Raw genomic sequence first — 13,222 nt, forward strand, 5'->3', positions numbered from 1 at the left:
TTTGTTAATTAACCGGAAGGAAGCTCTTTAAGCTATATATTCGTGAAGAAACGTGTGAGCCGTGGCGTAGTTGTTAGCGTCGCCGGTAGAGAAGTTTGTTGACCCGGTGGTCAGGGGTTCGGTGCTCGTCACGGATTAATTTTCATTTTTTTTTTCAATTTATTGTTTTTTATTTTTTTGAAACCTTTTTTTCGTCATTTCAGCATGAATAAAGTGTTCTATATATAAAAATAACTATTCCTTTTGGGAAAGAGGGAATATTAGCTTCAAAACGGATAAATTTCGACTCCGGAGCTACGCACACGACTCACTCCGCAACTCCCTTTAATATTAACTTATAATTTTCAAACTCTGCCAGAAATTAGAGTTTTATATACCAAACAATCGTACCAAAGGTTATATTTATACATAATTAGGGGGCACATAATGGGCCAAAATAGATTTTGTTAATTAACCGGAAGGAAGCTCTTTAAGCTATATATTCGCGGAAGAAACGTGTGAGCCGTGGCGTAGTTGTTAGCGTCGCCGGTAGAGAAGTTTGTTGACCCGGTGGTCAGGGGTTCGGTGCTCGTCACGGATTAATTTTCATTTCTTTTTTCAATTTATTTTATTTTATTTTTTTGAAACCTTTTTTTCGTCATTTCAGCATGAATAAAGTGTTCTATATATAAAAATAACTATTCCTTTTGGGAAAGAGGGAATATTAGCTTCAAAACGGATAAATTTCGACTCCGGAGCTACGCACACGACTCACTCCGCAACTCCCTTTAATATTAACTTATAATTTTCAAACTCTGCCAGAAATTAGAGTTTTATATACAAAACAATCGTACCAAAGGATATATTTATACATTAATTAGGGGGTACATAATGGGCCAAAATAGATTTTGTTAATTAACCGGAAGGAAGCTCTTTAAGCTATATATTCGTGGAAGAAACGTGTGAGCCGTGGCGTAGTTATTAGCGACGCCGGGAGAGAAGTTTGTTGACCCGGTGGTCAGGGGTTCGGTGCTCGACACGGATTAATTTTCATTTTTTTTTTCAATTTATTTTATTTTATTTTTTTGAAACCTTTTTTTCGTCATTTCAGCATGAATAAAGTGTTCTATATATAAAAATAACTATTCCTTTTGGGAAAGAGGGAATATTAGCTTCAAAACGGATAAATTTCGACTCCGGAGCTACGCACACGACTCACTCCGCAACTCCCTTTAATATTAACTTATAATTTTCAAACTCTGCCAGAAATTAGAGTTTTATATACCAAACAATCGTACCAAAGGTTATATTTATACATAATTAGGGGGCACATAATGGGCCAAAATAGATTTTGTTAATTAACCGGAAGGAAGCTCTTTAAGCTATATATTCGTGGAAGAAACGTGTGAGCCATGGCGTAGTTGTTAGCGTCGCCGGTCAAGAAGTTTGTTGACCCGGTGGTCAGGGGTTCGGTGCTCGACACGGATTAATTTTCATTTTTTTTTTCAATTTATTTTATTTTATTTTTTTGAAACCTTTTTTTCGTCATTTCAGCATGAATAAAGTGTTCTATATATAAAAATAGCTATTCTTTTTGGGAAAGAGGGAATATTAGCTTCAAAACGGATAATTTTCGACTCCGGAGCTACGCACACGACTCACTCCGCAACTCCCTTTAATATTAACTTATAATTTTCAAACTCTGCCAGAAATTAGAGTTTTATATACCAAACAATCGTACCAAAGGATATATTTATACATTAATTAGGGGGCACATAATGGGCCAAAATAGATTTTGTTAATTAACCGGAAGGAAGCTCTTTAAGCTATATATTCGTGAAGAAACGTGTGAGCCGTGGCGTAGTTGTTAGCGTCGCCGGTAGAGAAGTTTGTTGACCCGGTGGTCAGGGGTTCGGTGCTCGTCACGGATTAATTTTCATTTTTTTTTTCAATTTATTGTTTTTTATTTTTTTGAAACCTTTTTTTCGTCATTTCAGCATGAATAAAGTGTTCTATATATAAAAATAACTATTCCTTTTGGGAAAGAGGGAATATTAGCTTCAAAACGGATAAATTTCGACTCCGGAGCTACGCACACGACTCACTCCGCAACTCCCTTTAATATTAACTTATAATTTTCAAACTCTGCCAGAAATTAGAGTTTTATATACCAAACAATCGTACCAAAGGTTATATTTATACATAATTAGGGGGCACATAATGGGCCAAAATAGATTTTGTTAATTAACCGGAAGGAAGCTCTTTAAGCTATATATTCGCGGAAGAAACGTGTGAGCCGTGGCGTAGTTGTTAGCGTCGCCGGTAGAGAAGTTTGTTGACCCGGTGGTCAGGGGTTCGGTGCTCGTCACGGATTAATTTTCATTTCTTTTTTCAATTTATTTTATTTTATTTTTTTGAAACCTTTTTTTCGTCATTTCAGCATGAATAAAGTGTTCTATATATAAAAATAACTATTCCTTTTGGGAAAGAGGGAATATTAGCTTCAAAACGGATAAATTTCGACTCCGGAGCTACGCACACGACTCACTCCGCAACTCCCTTTAATATTAACTTATAATTTTCAAACTCAGCCAGAAATTAGAGTTTTATATACAAAACAATCGTACCAAAGGATATATTTATACATTAATTAGGGGGTACATAATGGGCCAAATTAGATTTTGTTAATTAACCGGAAGGACGCTCTTTAAGCTATATATTCGTGGAAGAAACGTGTGAGACGTGGCGTAGTTGTTAGCGTCGCCGGTAGAGAAGTTTGTTGACCCGGTGGTCAGGGGTTCGGTGCTCGTCACGGATTAATTTTCATTTTTTTTTTCAATTTATTTTATTTTATTTTTTTGAAACCTTTTTTTCGTCATTTCAGCATGAATAAAGTGTTCTATATATAAAAATAGCTATTCTTTTTGGGAAAGAGGGAATATTAGCTTCAAAACGGATAATTTTCGACTCCGGAGCTACGCACACGACTCACTCCGCAACTCCCTTTAATATTAACTTATAATTTTCAAACTCAGCCAGAAATTAGAGATTTTTATACCAAACAATCGTTCCAAAGGATATATTTATACATTAATTAGGGGGCACATAATGGGCCAAAATAGATTTTGTTAATTAACCGGAAGGAAGCTGTTTAAGCTATATATTCGTGGAAGAAACGTGTGAGCCGTGTCGTAGTTGTTAGCGTTGCCGGTAGAGAAGTTTGTTGACCCGGTGGTCAGGGGTTCGGTGCTCGTCACGGATTAATTTTCATTTTTTTTTTTTTTCAATTTATTTTATTTTATTTTTTTGAAACTTTTTTTTCGTCATTTTAGCATGAATAAAGTGTTCTATATATAAAAATAACTATTCCTTTTGGGAAAGAGGGAATATTAGCTTCAAAACGGATAAATTTCGACTCCGGAGCTACGCACACGACTCACTCCGCAACTCCCTTTAATATTAACTTATAATTTTCAAACTCAGCCAGAAATTAGAGATTTTTATACCAAACAATCGTTCCAAAGGATATATTTATACATTAATTAGGGGGTACATAATGGGCCAAAATAGATTTTGTTAATTAACCGGAAGGAAGCTCTTTAAGCTATATATTCGTGGAAGAAACGTGTGAGCCGTGGCGTAGTTGTTAGCGTCGCCGGTAGAGAAGTTTGTTGGCCCGGTGGTCAGGGTTTCGATGCTCGTCACGGATTAATTTTCTTTTTTTTTTTTTCAATTTATTTTATTTTATTTTTTTGAAACCTTTTTTTCGTCATTTCAGCATGAATAAAGTGTTCTATATATAAAAATAGCTATTCTTTTTGGGAAAGAGGGAATATTAGCTTCAAAACGGATAATTTTCGACTCCGGAGCTACGCACACGACTCACTCCGCAACTCCCTTTAATATTAACTTATAATTTTCAAACTCAGCCAGAAATTAGAGATTTTTATACCAAACAATCGTTCCAAAGGATATATTTATACATTAATTAGGGGGCACATAATGGGCCAAAATAGATTTTGTTAATTAACCGGAAGGAAGCTGTTTAAGCTATATATTCGTGGAAGAAACGTGTGAGCCGTGTCGTAGTTGTTAGCGTTGCCGGTAGAGAAGTTTGTTGACCCGGTGGTCAGGGGTTCGGTGCTCGTCACGGATTAATTTTCATTTTTTTTTTTCAATTTATTGTTTTTTATTTTTTTGAAACTTTTTTTTCGTCATTTTAGCATGAATAAAGTGTTCTATATATAAAAATAACTATTCCTTTTGGGAAAGAGGGAATATTAGCTTCAAAACGGATAAATTTCGACTCCGGAGCTACGCACACGACTCACTCCGCAACTCCCTTTAATATTAACTTATAATTTTCAAACTCAGCCAGAAATTAGAGATTTTTATACCAAACAATCGTTCCAAAGGATATATTTATACATTAATTAGGGGGTACATAATGGGCCAAAATAGATTTTGTTAATTAACCGGAAGGAAGCTCTTTAAGCTATATATTCGTGGAAGAAACGTGTGAGCCGTGGCGTAGTTGTTAGCGTCGCCGGTAGAGAAGTTTGTTGGCCCGGTGGTCAGGGTTTCGATGCTCGTCACGGATTAATTTTCTTTTTTTTTTTTTCAATTTATTTTATTTTATTTTTTTGAAACCTTTTTTTCGTCATTTCAGCATGAATAAAGTGTTCTATATATAAAAATAGCTATTCTTTTTGGGAAAGAGGGAATATTAGCTTCAAAACGGATAATTTTCGACTCCGGAGCTACGCACACGACTCACTCCGCAACTCCCTTTAATATTAACTTATAATTTTCAAACTCAGCCAGAAATTAGAGATTTTTATACCAAACAATCGTTCCAAAGGATATATTTATACATTAATTAGGGGGCACATAATGGGCCAAAATAGATTTTGTTAATTAACCGGAAGGAAGCTGTTTAAGCTATATATTCGTGGAAGAAACGTGTGAGCCGTGTCGTAGTTGTTAGCGTTGCCGGTAGAGAAGTTTGTTGACCCGGTGGTCAGGGGTTCGGTGCTCGTCACGGATTAATTTTCATTTTTTTTTTTCAATTTATTTTATTTTATTTTTTTGAAACTTTTTTTTCGTCATTTTAGCATGAATAAAGTGTTCTATATATAAAAATAACTATTCCTTTTGGGAAAGAGGGAATATTAGCTTCAAAACGGATAAATTTCGACTCCGGAGCTACGCACACGACTCACTCCGCAACTCCCTTTAATATTAACTTATAATTTTCAAACTCAGCCAGAAATTAGAGATTTTTATACCAAACAATCGTTCCAAAGGATATATTTATACATTAATTAGGGGGTACATAATGGGCCAAAATAGATTTTGTTAATTAACCGGAAGGAAGCTCTTTAAGCTATATATTCGTGGAAGAAACGTGTGAGCCGTGGCGTAGTTGTTAGCGTCGCCGGTAGAGAAGTTTGTTGGCCCGGTGGTCAGGGTTTCGATGCTCGTCACGGATTAATTTTCTTTTTTTTTTTTTCAATTTATTTTATTTTATTTTTTTGAAACCTTTTTTTCGTCATTTCAGCATGAATAAAGTGTTCTATATATAAAAATAGCTATTCTTTTTGGGAAAGAGGGAATATTAGCTTCAAAACGGATAATTTTCGACTCCGGAGCTACGCACACGACTCACTCCGCAACTCCCTTTAATATTAACTTATAATTTTCAAACTCAGCCAGAAATTAGAGATTTTTATACCAAACAATCATTCCAAAGGATATATTTATACATTAATTAGGGGGCACATAATGGGCCAGAATAGATTTTGTTAATTAACCGGAAGGAAGCTCTTTAAGCTATATATTCGTGGAAGAAACGTGTGAGCCGTGGCGTTGTTGTTAGCGTCGCCGGTAGAGAAGTTTGTTGACCCGGTGGTGAGGGGTTCGGTGCTGGTCACGGATTAATTTTTATTTTTTTTCCTATTTATTTTATTTTATTTTTTTGAAACCTTTTTTTCGACATTTCAGCATGAATAAAGTGTTCTATATATAAAAATAACTATTCTTTTTGGGAAAGAGGGAATATTAGCTTCAAAACTTATAAATTTCGAGTCCGGAGCTACGCACACGACTCACTCCGTTACTCCCTTTAATATTAACTTATAATTTTCAAACTATGCCAGAAATTAGAGTTTTATATACCAAAAAATCGTACCAAAGGATATTTTTATACATTAATTAGGGGGCACATAATGGGCCAAAATAAATTTTGTTAATTAACCGGAAGGAAGTTCTTTAAACTATATTGACGTGGAAGCAACGTGTGAGCCGTGGCGTAGTTGTTAGCGTTGCCGGTAGTGAAGTTTGTTGACCCGGTGGTCAGGGGTTCGGTGCTGGTCACGGATTAATTTTTATTTTAATTTCTATTTATTTTATTTTATTTTTTTGAAACCTTTTTTTCGACATTTTGGCATGAATAAAGTGCTCCATGTATAAAAATAACTATTCTTTTTGGGAAAGAGGGAATATTAGCTTCAAAACGGATAAATTTCGACTCCGGAGCTACGCACATGACTCACTCCGTAACTCCCTTTAATATTAACTTATAATTTTCAAACTCTGCCAGAAATTACAGGTTTGTATACCAAACAATCGTACCAAAGGATATTTTTATACATTAATTAGGGAGCACATAATGAGCCAAAATAGATTTTGTTAATTAACCGGAAGGAAGTTCTTTAGGCTATATATTCGTGGAAGCAACGTGTGAGCCGTGGCGTAGTTGTTAGCGTCGCCGGTTGAGAAGTTTTGTGACCCGGTGGTCAGGGGTTCGGTGTTGTTCACGGTTTAATTTTTTTTTTCTATTTATTTTTTTTTATTTTTTTGAAACCTTTTTTTCGACATTTTAGCATGAATAAAGTGTTCTATATAAAAAAATAACTATTCTTTTTGGGAAAGAGGGAATATTAGCTTCAAAACGGATAAATTTCGACTCAGATTTTCAGATTTTTGAAATATAGAATTCAGAAAATCAATCTTAAATTTAATTTCTGATAAAAATATTAGCACAGCACTATTTTAAATTGTGTACCTAGTGTTTCGCGTCACTCCCTCACAACAATGTTTTTGTCACCTGCTATCTTCTTAGAATAAAAATATTTTAATAAAAACTTTAGCAGTTAACAGCTGGCACCATAGAACAAAATTGCAGTATGTTTCCATCTTCAACTTAAAGAAGCTTTGCTGTAGAATAAATTCGTCCAAAATTAAATTAAGGAAATGAAAATACTAATGTATAAAATAACTTTCTTACTCTATGAATTATTCTTAATTATTTCTTTTAAATTAAATTTAGTAATTTTAAACTTTATTTGTGAAAATATAAAAAACCTCATTCTTTTTGTAATGTTTTTAATTGGATCTTATTTTATCAATTTTTCACATTTAGCCTGAGCAAGTCAAAAAGTGTCCTATGGTAACAGCTCATCAAATAAAGTCTTGGCCATGTGCTCAATTGATGTTATTTCTTGACAAGATTGGAAATTAAAAACAATGAGTATGTTCATTTTAATTATGTTATAAATTTCTTGCAGTATTTTAATATACAATTTTTTAAATGTAGTCTTGAACAAAATCCCTTTATTGAATTACACTTGTTTCAGATTTGATAAATTAGAATAATTATGAGTGTAATTTAAATAATTTGGTTTTAAAGCTCTAAAGGTTTTAAAATTTTTTTTTGAAGTTGTACAGTTGTATACTGTCTATTATATTTAATAACTGTTACACAATTATCTTTGCTATTCATCTAGTTTTAACTTCTAATTGATCTTGCTTTTTTGAACAGTAAATAGAAAAAAAAACTTTTATAATTTATGGTCAATAGAGAAACAGGTTTAAGTTACAGCTTGTTAAACAAAATGATACATGAAATAAATATTTTTGTTTCTATTTTGAAAGTGATGATATCCAATATTTCTGCGATAGTCAATCACATGTCTAAGTAGGCCAGGCCCACTATAGCCCTTTGAATAAATGTACATGTTTAAATTCCTTTTTGTGTGTAAATAAGAGCAATAATTTACACTTATGATTTTTATCTTCATGTATTTTATCCTTACTACATACTCCATAAAACATTTATTAGTTTTATAGATCTTTCTTTTTATGATAATTCCTCAAAATACGCTAATGCAAAATGCTTTTTAATAAAGTAGTTTTTTGACAGTAAAAATATTATTTTTTCAAACATTTGTTATTGTATGAAATTAAGCTTCAATGGTCATACTAACCTATAGGTTGTAAAACTGAAACATATTAGATTTTGATGAAATTTGAAAGGAAATGGAAATTTTGCAAACTTATATGAAAATGACTTAAAGAATTGTGATAATATCAATCTTAAGCTCAAAATTTATTTTTGTCAATCAGAAAATTAGCATTGATAGAAAATATTAGTACAAAAAAAGTAAGAAGTTTTAAAATATATTTTTGTAATTTTTTATAAAAATATTATTTTTAGATAATTTTTATTTATAACCATTTTTGTATTGCCAACAAAGTTTATCTAAAAAGTTATATTGCAGGTTGTATGCTGTAAAATAAAAATAAATTATGATTTTTTACTTTGTGAATAATTTATTCTTCATTGGGATTTTTTTTTGTTGCTGCCAGAAATAGAAAATTTTATACTGAAACTATGATACATAGATGAGTTTCCATTAACTGACAAATTTGTGACTTATTACAGATATCCATGAGATATCTGAAAGATTTCTTTTATACATCAGTTGTATTATCTGGATGTATTATCTGGATATCTCAGAGATATTCTTATTGGATATTCGAGCGATATCTGAATCGTTCAAAAACTTGATTCTATTAAATTTAATGATCTTATATAACTAGTAAATTTAAGTTTTATGTTCCATAATTTTAGGAGTAAAACTGATGTTAGATCATTTAATTTTGCAGAATAAGTTCACTAAATTTAAAGTTTTGCAAATTATTCATGATTTTTAAATAATAAAGGTGTGGGTGAGATGTGTATAATAAAAAGTGTTTGCGATGAAAATTGTTTTAGTCTATTGTGAAAACTATTGCATGTAGGGAAAGCATCAAAGTAGTAATTTTTTTTTATTTACGGAGAAATGTTTTATCATAAAATCAGACAAAATTATGTAAGCAATTCAGGACTGTTTATTCATGATCATAATAGTTTTATTTATAGTTTTACAAATTTATAATTGCAATATCTTTTTTTTATAATGATTGACTATAAAGCATTAGGAATAGATTGTAAATCTGTATCTTTTTAACATTTGGCTATGTGAGTTTGGTAACAGAAATTTTTTTTCCAGATAAATCTGTTACAGCGAATTCTGTTATATGAAATTGTATCTTCAACAAGATAAAATACATTTTAATTGAATAATATTTATAGTAACTTAGCACTAATATTTTAAATAGAAGTACAGACTGAATAAGATTTTCTGTACAAGTGCAACAAAGTAATTAAAGTCTATAATTTTTAAACTAGATGAGAGAAGTTAATGACGATACTTTTTCATTCAAGAAAGTTCTTAATTTTAATCTAAATACTTTAAAATTATCTGAATCCATTTGTTTTTACTTTGTTTTGGCAATTTTGTAAATGAACAAATTTCAATTATATTTCCATTCTTAATTATTATTAGGTAATCATTTGTAATAAATCTTTTTTAAAATAATGAATATAAAAATTTTGTAACAAATATAAGTGCCTAGTACTATTATCCTTAGAACTAAAAAAATTTTACATCAACTTATTATGCTGTATGAATTTAAATTAACAACTACTTTCTATATTTACCGTAAAAAAAAGAGAATTTTTTTAACAAACTTTCATTTAAATTTTATATCAAGTTCACTTACTTAATACTTGGATTCTAAAATTCATTTAAATGGACTATGAAAATCATAATTTGTTTTTACCACCAATTTTATGATATCAGTGTTTTTCTTCTAATTTAGACTATTACAATTGTTGCAATCGTGTCCAATTTAAGATGCTTAATTTTAACACTTACCTGTTTCATAAATCTGAAAGAAGAAAAAAACGTAAAATAAAATATGCTTATCTTTTTCATGGGTGGAGCATAAAACAAAATATTATTGATGCCAGGGATACTTTTTTAATGGTGTTATTAGTTTGCTACAGGTTTTGTGTTAATAGACACTGTTATAAAAGGTACCCAAGTCACTCTTATAGAGACCTGATGTAGCTAATGTTTTAATATACTTCTTGTATTATGTGTAAAAGCATAAAAGATCAAAAATGCTTTTAAAAAAGAATTGACCCAATAAATATTTAGTGTTTAAATTTTTTTTATCCATACTTTATATGCTGCTGTAGTAATGGGCTGCAAATTAATTATATAATTAGCATTTTTTTTTACATATTATATAAATCAAAATCTTGTAAACAGAGCAAGATTAGTTCTGTTGATATTTAATATTTCTTTGCTCTATTTGTTTTTATATTTCGAATGTTTTAATGTTTTAAATTTTAAATTTTTTTTTATTCCTTATGGGCCAGTGTGGAGTGTTTTTACACTCCAGTGAATGATGTACACATCAAGTGCTGCTGCTAGAAATAATAAAAAAAATGTTTAAAATTTCGTTTTACTATACAGTTATATAATTAGTTTTACTTTATAATTATGTAGTTAGTTTTACTTAACAGTAGTATGAAATAAATAAAAACCAAAATGTTTACAATTTTTTTAATATTTTATTTTACCACATTGTCTTTTACCACAGGATTGTCATTTGACACAGGACATTTTATTTTAACTTTTTTTATGAATTTAATGTTTCAAAACTTGTTTTTCTTTTTCATTGATAAGTTAAAACAAACTTAATGTTTCTAAATTTAAAAGGAAATATCTTTTTTCAATTAAGTTATTTATAGTGTATCCATTTTTTTTGTAATATCCCTTTGTCATTATTCGCTACAAAATATGAAATTTTGAATATGTTTTTGGTTTTCATATAACCCCTAGTTTTTCTACTTAAAATTTGAATAAATATTCAAATTTTTGCAGCTGAAAGATGGATCCTACCATAGTTTAAACTGCCCGAAGTATGAACGATTTGTTTAAAATAAAGAAAACTAAATTTTCTGTTTGGGAACATTTCAGTCAACTAGCCAATGAAAAAGGCCAGTTAGTGTCAACCAACATTGCTATTTGTATTATGTGCAAGGCTACCGTTTCTTCAAATGGTGGAAGTACAACAAAATTGACCGTACTCCTTAAGGTTAACCATCCAATGATTTTTTTTCACAAACTTCTCTTGATAATCAATGCATGCAGGTTGCAGTAATTGCTGAAGAGGAATATGATGGTCTTGTACCCGTTATTTCTGACTGAAAATGACCTCAAAGTCTGGTCATATTGGGGAATTGCCCCTAAAAAAGAAGCATAAAACGACACATGATTTTTAACCACTTGATAGAAAATTTGTAAAAGAGTGCACTGAATCTGTAGCACAATGCATTGTTGGCAGCTTGCAACCATATAACATTGTTCAATATCAGTCATTCATAAATATGATTAAAACGTTGAATCTACGGCATAATATTCCTAGCCGAATTTTTTTTCACTAATTGTTTGACATCAGTTGCCTATGCCCCTTATATTGCTGTCGCTGCACATATGATTAAACATGTGTCATAGGACATGTTTTACTCATACAATGAATATAGGAATCAATGAAGCCTTGAAAATACCAGTGTTAAATAAGCTGTGGCAAGACTAAGAAAGCTCAACAGCAAATAGCTGTGGCATGGGATTTTAAAGAAGCCTAAGAGTTTCTTCAAATGTAAGTAGTTTCTTTGCCCAGCTCATGCATAACTAGGTGGTGGAGCATTATGAAGCTTTGTAGATTTTTGGATGACCAATTTGTCACCATGTCTCCCTCAAACTCATAAAGATAAAAAGCATCTAATGCTTAATAATAAGGAAGCTAAAACTACAGAAAGTCGTCAACAGCAAATCTACCATAGGCGTTACAACCTTTCTAGCGAACACTACCCTACCGTGTCATCGATTCTTCCTCTTTTACGGAAAGTAATACTATGCTTAAGGGTCGAGGAATATGATAGCAGTTTGAGGAGACAAATCAAAGTAGAAATTTTGTCATTACAGAGGTATGACGATAATGAGTTAATGATTTTATTGAGACTTAGCACATTCTGCTATCCGCGATTTCGTCTCGGCTATGTGAAAGATGAATAGTCTGTATACCTAACTGCCCAGTACCTTCGAGCTCTGAAAGAATAATTCCACTGCCCAAAAAAAACAGTTGATAAACTCTTAGAAGAAGACGAAGAGACTGAAAGCACAGGTAATTTTCTTCCCTGTAATAAAGCAAAAAAGAACTGAAAAATTATTTATCTATGCCTAAAGTAGGCCTGAATAAAAACCTACTCATCTCGGGAAAGTTCTTGCAAAAAATTATTTGACTATTCATGGGTCAAGTGTTCCTTCCGAACGAATTTTCAGCACTGCAGGGAATGTAAGTTTTGAACACAGAGCATCTTTATAACAAAAAATGCTAGTATTTTTATTCCAAAATAAATAAAATAATTTGGATGTACTATCTATATTACATAACAATTCTATATTACATAACAATTAAAATTTCTTTCTTTGAAATTATTTTTTTGTAGTATTTGCAATTTAACCTCTCTTTTTATTTGATACAGGCTGTCCTCATGCTTTTATCATTTAAAGAATTTTTTTCTAACTACATATAGCAACTTTGTGGATGATTTTCTTATAATGTTTTATTTTAATTTGTTATTTTGTACTGTTATTGCGTACAACATAATTTTGTTTACGATACATACAACGTAAATAAAAATTTTATGCCAAATAAAAGAAATATAACCATACTCAGTTTTTTTTTTCTGTCTCGAAAGTAATCATAAACGGTGATTTTTGTACAGTTTATTTACAAAAAGGTATTTAAGTTATCAATATTTGATAATAAGGTATGTAAAATAACAAGGTACATAGGTAATCATTATAAAATAATGGTTATTTAATAAAATTAACTTTTAATATCTGGTTACAATTATATTGCTTTTAACATATTCATAGGCATGCACTCTATATTCTTATATAGTTTACACTTTCATCTGTCTTTTTTCTTTTTTTTTCAGTCGAAAAAATTACTTGACAATTGATAGTTACAATAAAGATAACATTTTGTAGAAAATAAT

General features: G+C 31.0%; 1 long non-coding RNA gene across 1 annotated transcript; it reads left to right on the plus strand.

Annotated features, from left to right (window-relative positions):
• The first annotated feature begins 7,377 nt into the window (after positions 1-7,377).
• Positions 7,378-12,208, plus strand: LOC147817048 (uncharacterized). The gene is made up of 2 exons (XR_015430053.1): positions 7,378-7,510; positions 11,040-12,208. It is a non-coding gene; the product is annotated as an uncharacterized LOC147817048 (long non-coding RNA).
• The last annotated feature ends 1,014 nt before the right edge of the window (positions 12,209-13,222 follow it).

The sequence above is a fragment of the Parasteatoda tepidariorum genome, chromosome 1 (genome assembly GCF_982258835.1).
Source record: "Parasteatoda tepidariorum strain Cologne lab strain chromosome 1, Ptep-v5.0, whole genome shotgun sequence".
NCBI lineage: Eukaryota > Metazoa > Arthropoda > Arachnida > Araneae > Theridiidae > Parasteatoda > Parasteatoda tepidariorum.